The 10947-nt window shown below is 38.3% G+C and overlaps 1 pseudogene; it reads left to right on the forward strand.

Annotated features, from left to right (window-relative positions):
* Window positions 1–2064: 2064 nt before the first annotated feature.
* LOC148919827 (uncharacterized) lies at window positions 2065–2862 on the forward strand (annotated as a pseudogene).
* Window positions 2863–10947: the final 8085 nt, after the last annotated feature.

Raw genomic sequence — 10947 nt, forward strand, 5'->3', positions numbered from 1 at the left:
TCTCTGACCCAAAGGAATCTCCTGCTCCATATCTTTATCATTATCAAATGCATATCTTTAATTTTTGCAATGTGGGTCGTCCTGCTTTTCCTCAATCACGTAAGGATGAAGCTTTGTATAAAAGCAGCTCCACCGTCACCACCTTTACTAATCTTATTATGACCAACTACAGTTTCGCTAATAGTAAAAAATATTCAAAGGTGTAAACTTTGAAGCTCTTTGGAAGTAAAAGAAGTCTCTTTTCTTTTGTCATTTATTTATTTGGCAAGTAAAAGAAGCCTTTTTTTTGCAGAGAGCAGAGACTACAATATTAAAAATTGCAGAGAAGAGGCCATTTTCATACCTTGTTTGCAGGGCTCCTAAGACTGATGAAGCGATCAGTCCCTTTCTCTTCAAGTATGGTGTCAAACCGTATACACAACATATCTCCGTTTTGTCTCAGTGATCTTTTTGATTCAGAGCTTTGCATGACAGTGACACTTGGCCCTGAGCTGTCTGTCTGTCAAAGGGAAAGTGGGGCCACTTCCTAAACAAAGCTTGTTAAGAAAACAAATTGTATAATATTAATTAATATCAATCCAGGTTTTTTTTTTGTTTTTTTTTTATTTTTATAGAAAGAGTATTCATTCATACAACTAAAGACGTACAAAAAAGGACATGATACAATAGCCTCGTTAAAATCTTTTTAGGACAACCTTATGAGACAAACCTCAGGAGATGAAAGAGTATCACATATGTCATGGACTAACAAGAGAGTCCTATTTAGGTCACTTTGGACCATTACAAAAAAGAACAATTCAAAAATGAAAACTAACATAAAGACCTCCGAGGAGAATCACAACTAGAGACCAACACAGTAGACTCATATGAAAGGACCGCAGAAACCCAAATAGTAAACCCACTGGTAAGGACCGTAGAATATCCCAATTGTCAAAAGAAGCCTTTTATGAGCAAAATCATAGTCCTTTGACACCCACACAAACTGCAAGGCATACTATAGTAGAAACCATTAGAGAACACGGATGAGGAACACAAAAACAACAGTAAAAGGACCTTTAAGAAGCACTCCACTTCAACTCAAGACTAGACAAAGAACACCTTCTATGACCAAGCATAGTTCTTTGGTCGGTGCAGAATAGAGAAGAGCACCACATCCCAACAACTACCACCAATGTTGTTGCTGCCCTCACCGTTAAAACAGAAATAAAACATCATCCACCATGTATCCCCTGAGGAAAGACACGATCCAAAGTCTCTATTGTTGCCTCTGCTGAGACAAAGACAACACTAGCCACCTAGACCCCTACAAAAACAACCAAACAAAACAAACAGACAAACAAACCTATATCTAAACAGATATAGACTATCTAGGGAAGGGAAGGGGAGGAGAATAGAGGATAAGAGGAAGGAAAAATATGGGAGAAAAAGAAGGAGACATGAGGAGAGGAAGGGGAAGATGGGCGGAGGGAAGGAGGGGGGAGTGGCCACCTCTCTCCTTAGCTTTCTTGCAATTGGTTGTTGGCAAGGAGAAAGGGGACCATTGTGTGGCTATGGTTTCTTTTTTTTTTTTTTCACTTAATATCAATCCTATTGTAATTAGGATTTTGCTTTCCTAGTTGGTTTTGTAGATTTTAGGATTAGTTTCCTTGTATATTAATATACTCTTATATAAATCAATTGTACCTATTAATGAAAAGATCATTCTGGTCAAATATCAAATTCACATGGTATCATAGTAGGGCAATTAAACCCTAGCTCATAATATTTTTCTATCGCATCCTACCTTCTTGTGCCTCAGACCCTTCACGGCCAGACACCACGGGTGATTTCTCTGACACATTGAAGCTTGAACCTTCAAGCCCTTATTACCTCAGTAATTTAGATCATCTGGGTTTGGTAATTGTGTCAAAGCCCTTGAATGGAGATAATTATGCAATGTGGCATAGATTCATGACAGTTTCATTGAACGCCAAGAATAAATTGAGTTTTGTTGATGGAACCCTCAAAGTGCCATCATCGGAATCCAAGCTTGATGAACATGCAGCATGGATGCGTTGTAACGACATGGTCTTCTCCTGGTTTGTCAACACACTTGATCCCGAAATCAGCGATAGTGTAATTTATTGCACCACATCCCGATAAATTTTTAAAGATCTTAGTGAATGGTTATCTCAAAGCAACACTCCTCGTATCCTCCAACTTCAACGGGAGATTTCATCTTTGACACAAGATCAATTATCAGTTGTTGCCTATTACACCAAGTTGAAAGGCTTATGGGATGAACTAGCCTCATACACTGATTCTTTTGCCTGCACCTGTGCAATCCATGACGATTGCAACAAACTCATGCAATTCCTTATAGGATTAAATGAGTCTTACAGTGCTGTTCGTGGCCAAATTCTCTTGATGAATCCCTTGCCATCTGTTCACCAAGCATACGCTTCTGTCAGCCAAGAAAAGAAGCAATGCATGCTTGGAGCCTTACGAGCCGCTGGAACCTCTGATGCTTCAACCATGGATGTTAGAATTGGACAACCAAATCAGAATTGGTCCACTAGCCACGATGATCATTACATTGACTGGTCAAACCAAAACCATTCCCAAACCTCCAACCGTGATGACCGCCATGCCGGATCTTCCAAAAATTGGCCTCATTGCACTTACTGTGATGACAATGGTCATCACATTGATACTTGTTGGAAGCTTCATGAGTATCCAGAAGGTCATCCATGCCACAAACCGAAGAAAAATCGTGGTGGTCCATCTTCAAATTATGTTTCGGAAGGCCCAACCAAGGATGATATGCAGTCTGTTATGTACGCCTTTCGGATCTTCAATTTCAACAAATGTTGGCTATCATGAATGAAAAAGGATTGACTGACAAGAAATCTTAAGTTAACGTTGCCACCACCAATAAAGGTTTGTCCAAATTAAAATTTCAGCGATGGATTATAAGACCATGTATGGGGGCTGACGCCTGCCCAGTGCCCGAAGGTCAAGGAAGTTGGTGACTGATGATGCGGAGCCGGCGAAAGCCCCGGTGAACGGCGGACAGTGGCACGATAGATTACATTATTTTATCTCCCAAATTGTTAGTTCGTCATAATGTTGATCATTCTCTGCAACTGGTCCGTATGCCCAATGAGGAAAAGACCTCAATTACCATCACATGATCATTCCCTCTCAATTCTACGTATACTTTATGTGATGTGCTATATGTACCTACTTTCACAGTAGATTTGATGTACGTGAGTAGAGTTACAAAAAATTTGAATTGTTAAGTGACTTTTTTCCTGTATTGGTGTATTTTGCAGGACCTTGTTATGAGGAAGACGATTGCTTGAGGTAAGCAACATGACAGGCTTTATTATTTGGTGGCACTATCGGTGGAGAAACCCTAAAACACAACCAATCACTCTACCCCTCACTATCCATCATGCAATCTTACTGTCACCTCAACCGATCTTTGGCATCGTCGTCTTAGCTATGTTTCTTCATCTAGATTAAATTTTATGTAGCATTTAATAGATTTCCCTTTTGTATCTAATAATCCTTGTCATGTTTGTCTCTTGGCAAAGCAGAGTCGTCTACTTTTTGGAACAAGTGCAATTTCCTCTATCACATCATTTGATTTAATCCATTGTGATATTTAGGGCCCTTATAAGCATTTGTCAATTTCTCGTGCTCATTATTTTCATATCATAGTTGATGATTATTTTCGATTTACTTGGGTATTTTTAATGTGCCATAAACATGAGACATAAAATCTTTTTAAAAAAAATTATTTTCCTTTGTTGGTACTTAATTTAATTCCAAAATTAAGGGGAATTTCTCTCTCCAAAAGTTTTTTCATGAACAGGGCGTAGTACGCAAGCATCGACATATTCTTGAAACAACTCATGCTTTAAAAATTCAAGCCCATCTTCCTTCCAAATTTTAGGGGGGGATGTGTTTTAACTACAGTCCATCTCATGAATCATTTTCCTACTCCTCTTCTTTCTATTAACACTCATTTTGAACGTCTTTATTCCAAAAAAAAAAAACCATATTTCTCTCATCTTCATGTTTTTGGTTGTCTTGTCTATGCAACCAATGTTCATGTGGCAAATAAATTCACTCATCGTGATATTCCCTCTATTTTCCTTGTTTATCCCCTTAGTCAAAAAGCCTTCAAACTTTATGATTTGAGTCTCACAAAATTTTCGAGAGTCGTAATGTCATATTCTATGAAAATATTTTTTCATATCAATATTTATCTTCTCTCTCTCTCTCTCTCTCTCTCTCTCTCTCTCTCCCTCTCCAATTTTAGTCTCCTTTTCTTTTCCAGTTGCTTCTTCCTCATCTGACCTGGACCAATTTTTTTCTTCTCCTGCCACTACTCCACCTAGGTTATCCTCTACCAACCCAATCTCACCACCCTCCATCGTTGAACCTGCTCATACTGTTGAACCTACTCATGGCCCCATGCCTTCATCCCCATCTCATCCAATAGCCGGGCTTGGTGCGCCTGACTCCATGCCATTATCTCCATCGGCCGAACCTGCACCCAGTCCACCCATAACCAATCCACCTACACCCACACCTGAACCATTCCCTCTCCACCGATTTGACTGTCTCTCTGAGCCATCCCTTGCTTACTTGACTACATATGCAATCAGGTCATGTTGCCCATCCCTGATCAATTGTCTTCTTTGTTGCCGGGTCCTACTAAAGGTACATGTTTTCTGCTCTGTAACTACCTCTCCTATCATCGTTATTCCACGATTCACCTTTCTTTCATTGCACAAGTCAATAAAATGGTTGAACCTAGTTTTTACGTGGAAGCCGTTCCCCACTCTTATTGGCACAAAGCCATGCAATCTTAATTACATGCCTTGTCCTATAACTACACTTGGAATATTACTGCATTACCTATTGGAAAGAAGCCCATTGGTTGTTAGTGGGTGTATAAAATTGAGCTCAAATTCGATGGGTTTGTCGAATGGTATAAAGCCCATTTGGTTGCTAAAGGTTTTACTCAGATGAAAGGTGTCGATTATCATGACACTTTTTCTCCTACTACCAAGATGCCTATAGTTCACTATTTACTTGTTCTTGCCACAACCAGTCATTGGCCCCTCCATAAACTTGATGTTAACAATGCCTTTCTTTATGGTGACCTCTGTGGAAGCAAATATCTATGGATCATAGGTCAAAAAATTAAGCCAATCAATTTTGAAAATTATTTGACCAAATTGAGAATTATTTGATTCTTACCCTAATTGGGGATTTGATTCAAATCCCTAACTAAGTCAATCTCTCCAAATTGTGGAAGAATAATTCCTTTCCATTTGTGAAATTATTCTTCAAAAACCCAAGCCTCCGATACTCCTATATACATGGCTACACCAAGGGTTGAGGTAATTCTAAACTTTTGTCTGAAACTCTGCAAAAATCATTTCTCATAAACCCTAGTTGCCATACTCTCTCTCTCTCTCTCTCTCTCTCTCTCTCTCTCTCTCATACAAGGCTTCAGGTCACCACACATGGCTCCGGCCACTCGGTTCTCACCCTAAAGAAATCTTCGTACCCTTTGTTAGCTATTGTTTTTCCTACAAACACTCGACCTAACTTAGGCATCAAAGGGCCTTTGTCCAACACCCCTCGGATGTGGTCTTTTACTCCGTATTATTATGCAGGGAGAAAGAGAAGAGAAGAGGAAGACGGAATCTTCAGACGAATATTCTTTGGGGATGAAAATCGCTCCCACAATCTCTATGAGGAAATCTACATGATCCCTCCACCTGATCTTCGGTGACAAGGGGAGAACTTGATATGTTGCCTTCATAAATTTCTTTACGATTTAAGGCAAGCTTCTCGTCAATGGTTTGCTAAGTTTCTCAAGCCCTTTGTTCCACTGGTTACGTTCAGTCTAAAGCTAACTATTCCTTATTTACTCTCAATAAGGGGCAATCTTTCACAGCATTATTGATTTATGTTGAAGACATTGTAATTACGGGTAATGACCCTACATCTATCTCGGCACTCAAGGATTTTTGCACAGTCATCTTGGAATATTTTTTGGGGATTGAGATATCAACATCAAAGAAAGGTATTTTCTTATCCCAGCACAAGTATGCGTTGGAAATTTTGAAGGATGCAAAGCTCCTATGTGCCACACATTTTGATTTTCCTATGGAAAAAGGTCTTAAGCTTTCTAATAAGGGTGAATTGCTTAAAGATCCAACTAATTATAGAAGACTTGTTGGTCGTTTGATTTATCTGACCATCACGAGGCCAATTATTACTTATTATGCTCATGTCTTAAGCATGTTTATGCATGCCCACGTAAACCTCACATGGAGGCGGCGCTTTGCACTCTTCGTTATTTGAAGAACACTGGTCAAGAGATATTGTTGTCTTCTCAGATTGACTTGACTTTGTGTGCATTCTGTGATTTTGATTGGGCAGGCTGTCCTAATACTAAAAGGTATACTACACGATATTGTGTGTTTCTGGGATCTTCTTTAATTTCATGGAGTTGAAGCGAATCGTATCTTTGTCTTCAGCAGAAGTCGAATATAGATCTATGGTAGCGACATGTTGTGAGTTGTCTTGGCTTTGATCTCTTCTCAAGGATTTGCGCATCCTTCATTGCCAATTTGCTTTGCTATATTGTGACAACAAGGCAACTTTACATATTGCCGCTGACCCAGTATTTCATGAGAGAACAAGATATATTGAAATGGATTGCCATTTTATTCAGGACAAAATTTAGGAAGGTTTGATTGCTACACAACATGTGAGTTCGTCCTCTCAGTTGGCCAATATTCTTACCAAAGCATTGGGAAAAGAAGAATTCAACAATCTTGTTCACAAGTTGAGAGTTTTTGTTATCTACTCTTCAACTTGAGGGGGAGTGTTAAGAAATCAATTTGTATAATGACCAAAATGGTCCCCCAACTATTGCTCCAATATCATTTGGTCCACCAAATAAAATTTTCATTTAAACTGTCCTTAAACTTTTCATTTGGTATCAAAATGATCCTACCGTCAAAGTCTGTCAACATGGTTAAATTGAGGGGTAAAACCGTCCATATAAACTAAACCTCATCTCAGCTCTCAGCTCTCCCCTTCCCCCAACTCCCCTCTGTTTTATTTTTCTCATCTACAATAACATACGCACAACTTTCCTCAATTTTTGGGCGATATCATTTCCTCAATTTTTTGCCCAAATTAGAATCTTGGGCCTTGGGGCTAAATGTGGATTGCGGGTGGGGATGAGGTGGTCAGGTTATGAGGAAGAATAAGCAGATGGGTGTGTTGGGGGAGGTTGCAGAGTTGGGATGCAAGGCAGTGTTTTTGTATAAATTGTTAGGTCAATCTCACACACACAAAAAAAAAAAAAGCCATGTGGCTAGTGAGATTCAATTTTTTAAAATTTTATAAGTTTTATAATAATTTCCTTTAATTTTTAATTATATACTACTATTTAAATTCATAGAGACATTTTTACTCTTCAATTTAACAATAAAATTAACAGACTTTGACGGTAGGATCGTTTTGATACCAAATGAAAAGTTTAAGGACGGTTCAAATGAAAATTTTAGTTGGTGGACCCAAATGATACTGGAGCAATAGTTGGGGGATCATTTCGGTCATTAACCCTATCTATTAATATCAATCATATTGTAATTCGGATTTTGCTTTCTAATTGGTTTCCTAGATTACATGATTAATTTCCTTATACATTAATATACTCTAGTATAAATCAATTGTACCTATCAATGAAAAGATCATTCTAGTCAAATATCAATTTCTCAAAGCTTGCCTTTGCCACCATCTTCCTCTCTCACATATAAACTCAAAACAAATATTACTTTTCAAAATCCAATACCAAAACCATGATTTTTTTGTTTGTTTATCAAGTTTGTCTTTTTATCAAAATTGTAAACGAACATTTAAGACTTGTAAATTTGATTAAGCTTAAAGATTTAACCATCTTCAAGAAATGGTACCATGAGGGTGCTACTTTTGAACTGCGAGACTCTTGTTAACGCATCAACTTTGGGCCCAAGTGGGTCAGGGGAGTGAAGGACGCTGGTAATTTTCGTTGAACAATGACCAAGTTTTAAGAACAAGATGCCAAAGAAGATGCTTTATTTTAGTGTCCCAAATAGTGGATGTCGTAGTTGTTGCATTGTATATAAAAATGATTTCTTTTGGGAAACTTGACGTTATTTCCACTGGGATAAAAGATTGAAATTGTCTTTTTATCAAGTTTTGAGTGTGGTTGGTGTCACTTCATTAATTGATGACTAAGTACTTAACCAGAACTTTCCATGATTCTGACCTTCCTTCCAAGTAAATGAAGTAAACATCAAAAGGTTTATTCCATTCCATGCCCCCACAAAAGACCCCCCACCTTACCTTCTTTTCCCTAACCCCCCCAACAAAAACATTATATAAATAGATCAAGTAACCAACTTTATAAAAGAAAAGAAGAAAAGAAGAAAGAGAAACAGCTATAAACTATAGAAAGCTTAATCAGGTATGCAAAAGAGAGGGAGGCAATTGATTCTCATGTAATTGAGTGCCCTATCACTCCACCAACTAATATAATTTGACTGATCATATTCATAGTTTAAGTAGTATGATTGCAAATGCTGCTTAGTTAAGTTCCCATCATACTCCATCCTCTGGTTATGAGAAAATAATGGTCTGAACGAATCTTCTTTTGGAGAAAAACTTACTTATACTTGAGATATCACTGTGGTGCTATCCCGAACCAATTATTTATTGTTATGTGTTTTAACTTTCTGATATGGTAATGCGTAATATGTTTAAAATAGCGCAAGGATGACATTTCAATTACATGTTAAGTTCTTCTCCCTTTTTGTGCTTAAAGGCTGTATCCTGTTGGCTAATATACTTCAATCTTTTGCTGAAGACACTTTAAAGTCTCTTTCGGCTACACGTAATTTTGAAAATAGTAATTTCTTCTTTGACCTTTCACATCGGTGGCCAATGTCTAAACAAATTTGCATTTGCATAGTAATCTTCTTACTAACCAACGACATTGGTGGCAATGTTGGTCGATGGGGGTCACTTCATGAATGATTTGATTGAATCCTCGTACTGGCAAAATCATATGTTAATGTTTCCTTTTAATGTAAGAACTGTAAGATTAACCATCAAATCTACCAGGTGGAGATTGTTAGCCAATTAAGATAACCCCCTACTATTGCCTTAGAGCATTTCCAGCAAGCAGGCTGGGGGGAGGGCTGGGGGGGGGCTGGGGAAAAATGCTGTTTCCAGCAACACAATGCTGCCAGGGCAAGGTGTGGGCCCCAGAAAAAAAAAATTGCTCTGGGCTAGCCCTCGGGCAGGTCCAGAGGAGCAAAACGAGTTTTGGGCTGCGTCGTGACGTCATGACGACGTCGCTGCTATTAAAATTTTTAAAGTGGCGCGTGCAATGCACGCGCTCGGTTTAAAAATTTGACGCTGATGGCCAACGGCATGATTCCACGTGTCGCATCTGGGCCATCCGATTTGCTTTTAAAATTATCCAACGGCATCCATTTTTTTGCGAATAAAAAAATCCAAAAAGCAACCCCAACAACTCTATGCCACGTGGAAGCTCCTGGGCTCTCCGATTAGTTTTTCCAGCAATCCAACGGCAGACAATTTTTTGCCCAATAAAAAATGAAAAAAATCGGAAAAAATTTAAAAAATTACGAAAAAAATACTGAATTTTTTTTTCTATAAATACCAACCAATACTGACTTTTAACCCAAAAATCTTATCCGAAAATATTATCCAAATTAATTGTTTAAGTAAACAAAGTTGTGAAAAAAACAAAAAAATGAATAGTATTTGCCATGGCAAGCCTTGCATTGCTGGAAACACAATTTTTTTTTGTGCTAGCAGCCACTATTCAAGTGAATAGTACCGCCTAGGGCTCCCTTGCCATGGCAAGCGCTAACTGGTGGAAGTGCTCTTACCTGTCTCATGTGGAATATCAATTGGAACATGCGTTCTTTCCCTTTCTTTTTACTTTCCTTGTCTCGAAAGTAAATCTCATTCAAAACTGGGACGGAGTGGCCACAGTTGGATGGGGCCTGGTTAATCATGTCCTTTCTATGACGGTTACGGTTACGTGTTAAAATTGCTCTACAAATGCTAGCCCGTTTCAAATTGTTAATTGTAGCCTTAGTTAATTTCATTTCATGGTCTTCCAGTTGCTTACAAATCACGCACCATTTTACATTTTTAATTTTAAATCCTTCTTAACTTCTTAGAATTCAAAACCGTGTATATCCATGGTTTCTTTTACCTATATACTTGTACGAATTCAAACATGAAATCTCCAAATACAAATGATGCATTGGAAAATTGGTCTTCTTGGGTTCACCGAGAATCCAGATATCTAGAAAAACCTCCCTCAAAAGGAGCAACTTTATTTTACTTTAGACTCCAAGGAAACAGATCCTACACCTAACACTCCTCTGTCCTCACCATTTCCTCCCCACCACCTCAGTCTGTCTCTACACACCGACCCACAAACATACTTTCATATGAACAAGGATGCCGTTTGACCAACACTCGAGAGAACCATAACTAGCCAACACAGGACAAATCCAATTTTCCCTCAACTGTTACCCTATCTCTAAACTAAAAATAAATTGACATCTCTTCTCCTATTCAACCTTAGGAGCCAGGTCAGTCTACCGGAATAGATCAAATTGACTATTCTTTTCATTTCAAAATCAATTTTGAAGTAAAATTGTTAACCTATCGTGCTAATCTTGAAGTTGTGTGGAAAGTCTATAATTTAAAATTTAACTGTACTCTGGTATACAATGCAGCATACAACATAAATGCCAAACAAATTCAGAATTATTAACTTTTCGAGTCTTATCAGATTACTTGCCCCTGGTGTGACAACGGCGAGAAATGCACAATCAA

Source organism: Prunus mume, linkage group LG2, assembly GCF_029339155.1.
Source record: "Prunus mume cultivar Tortuosa linkage group LG2, ASM2933915v1, whole genome shotgun sequence".
In the NCBI taxonomy this organism is placed as follows: Eukaryota; Viridiplantae; Streptophyta; class Magnoliopsida; order Rosales; family Rosaceae; genus Prunus; species Prunus mume.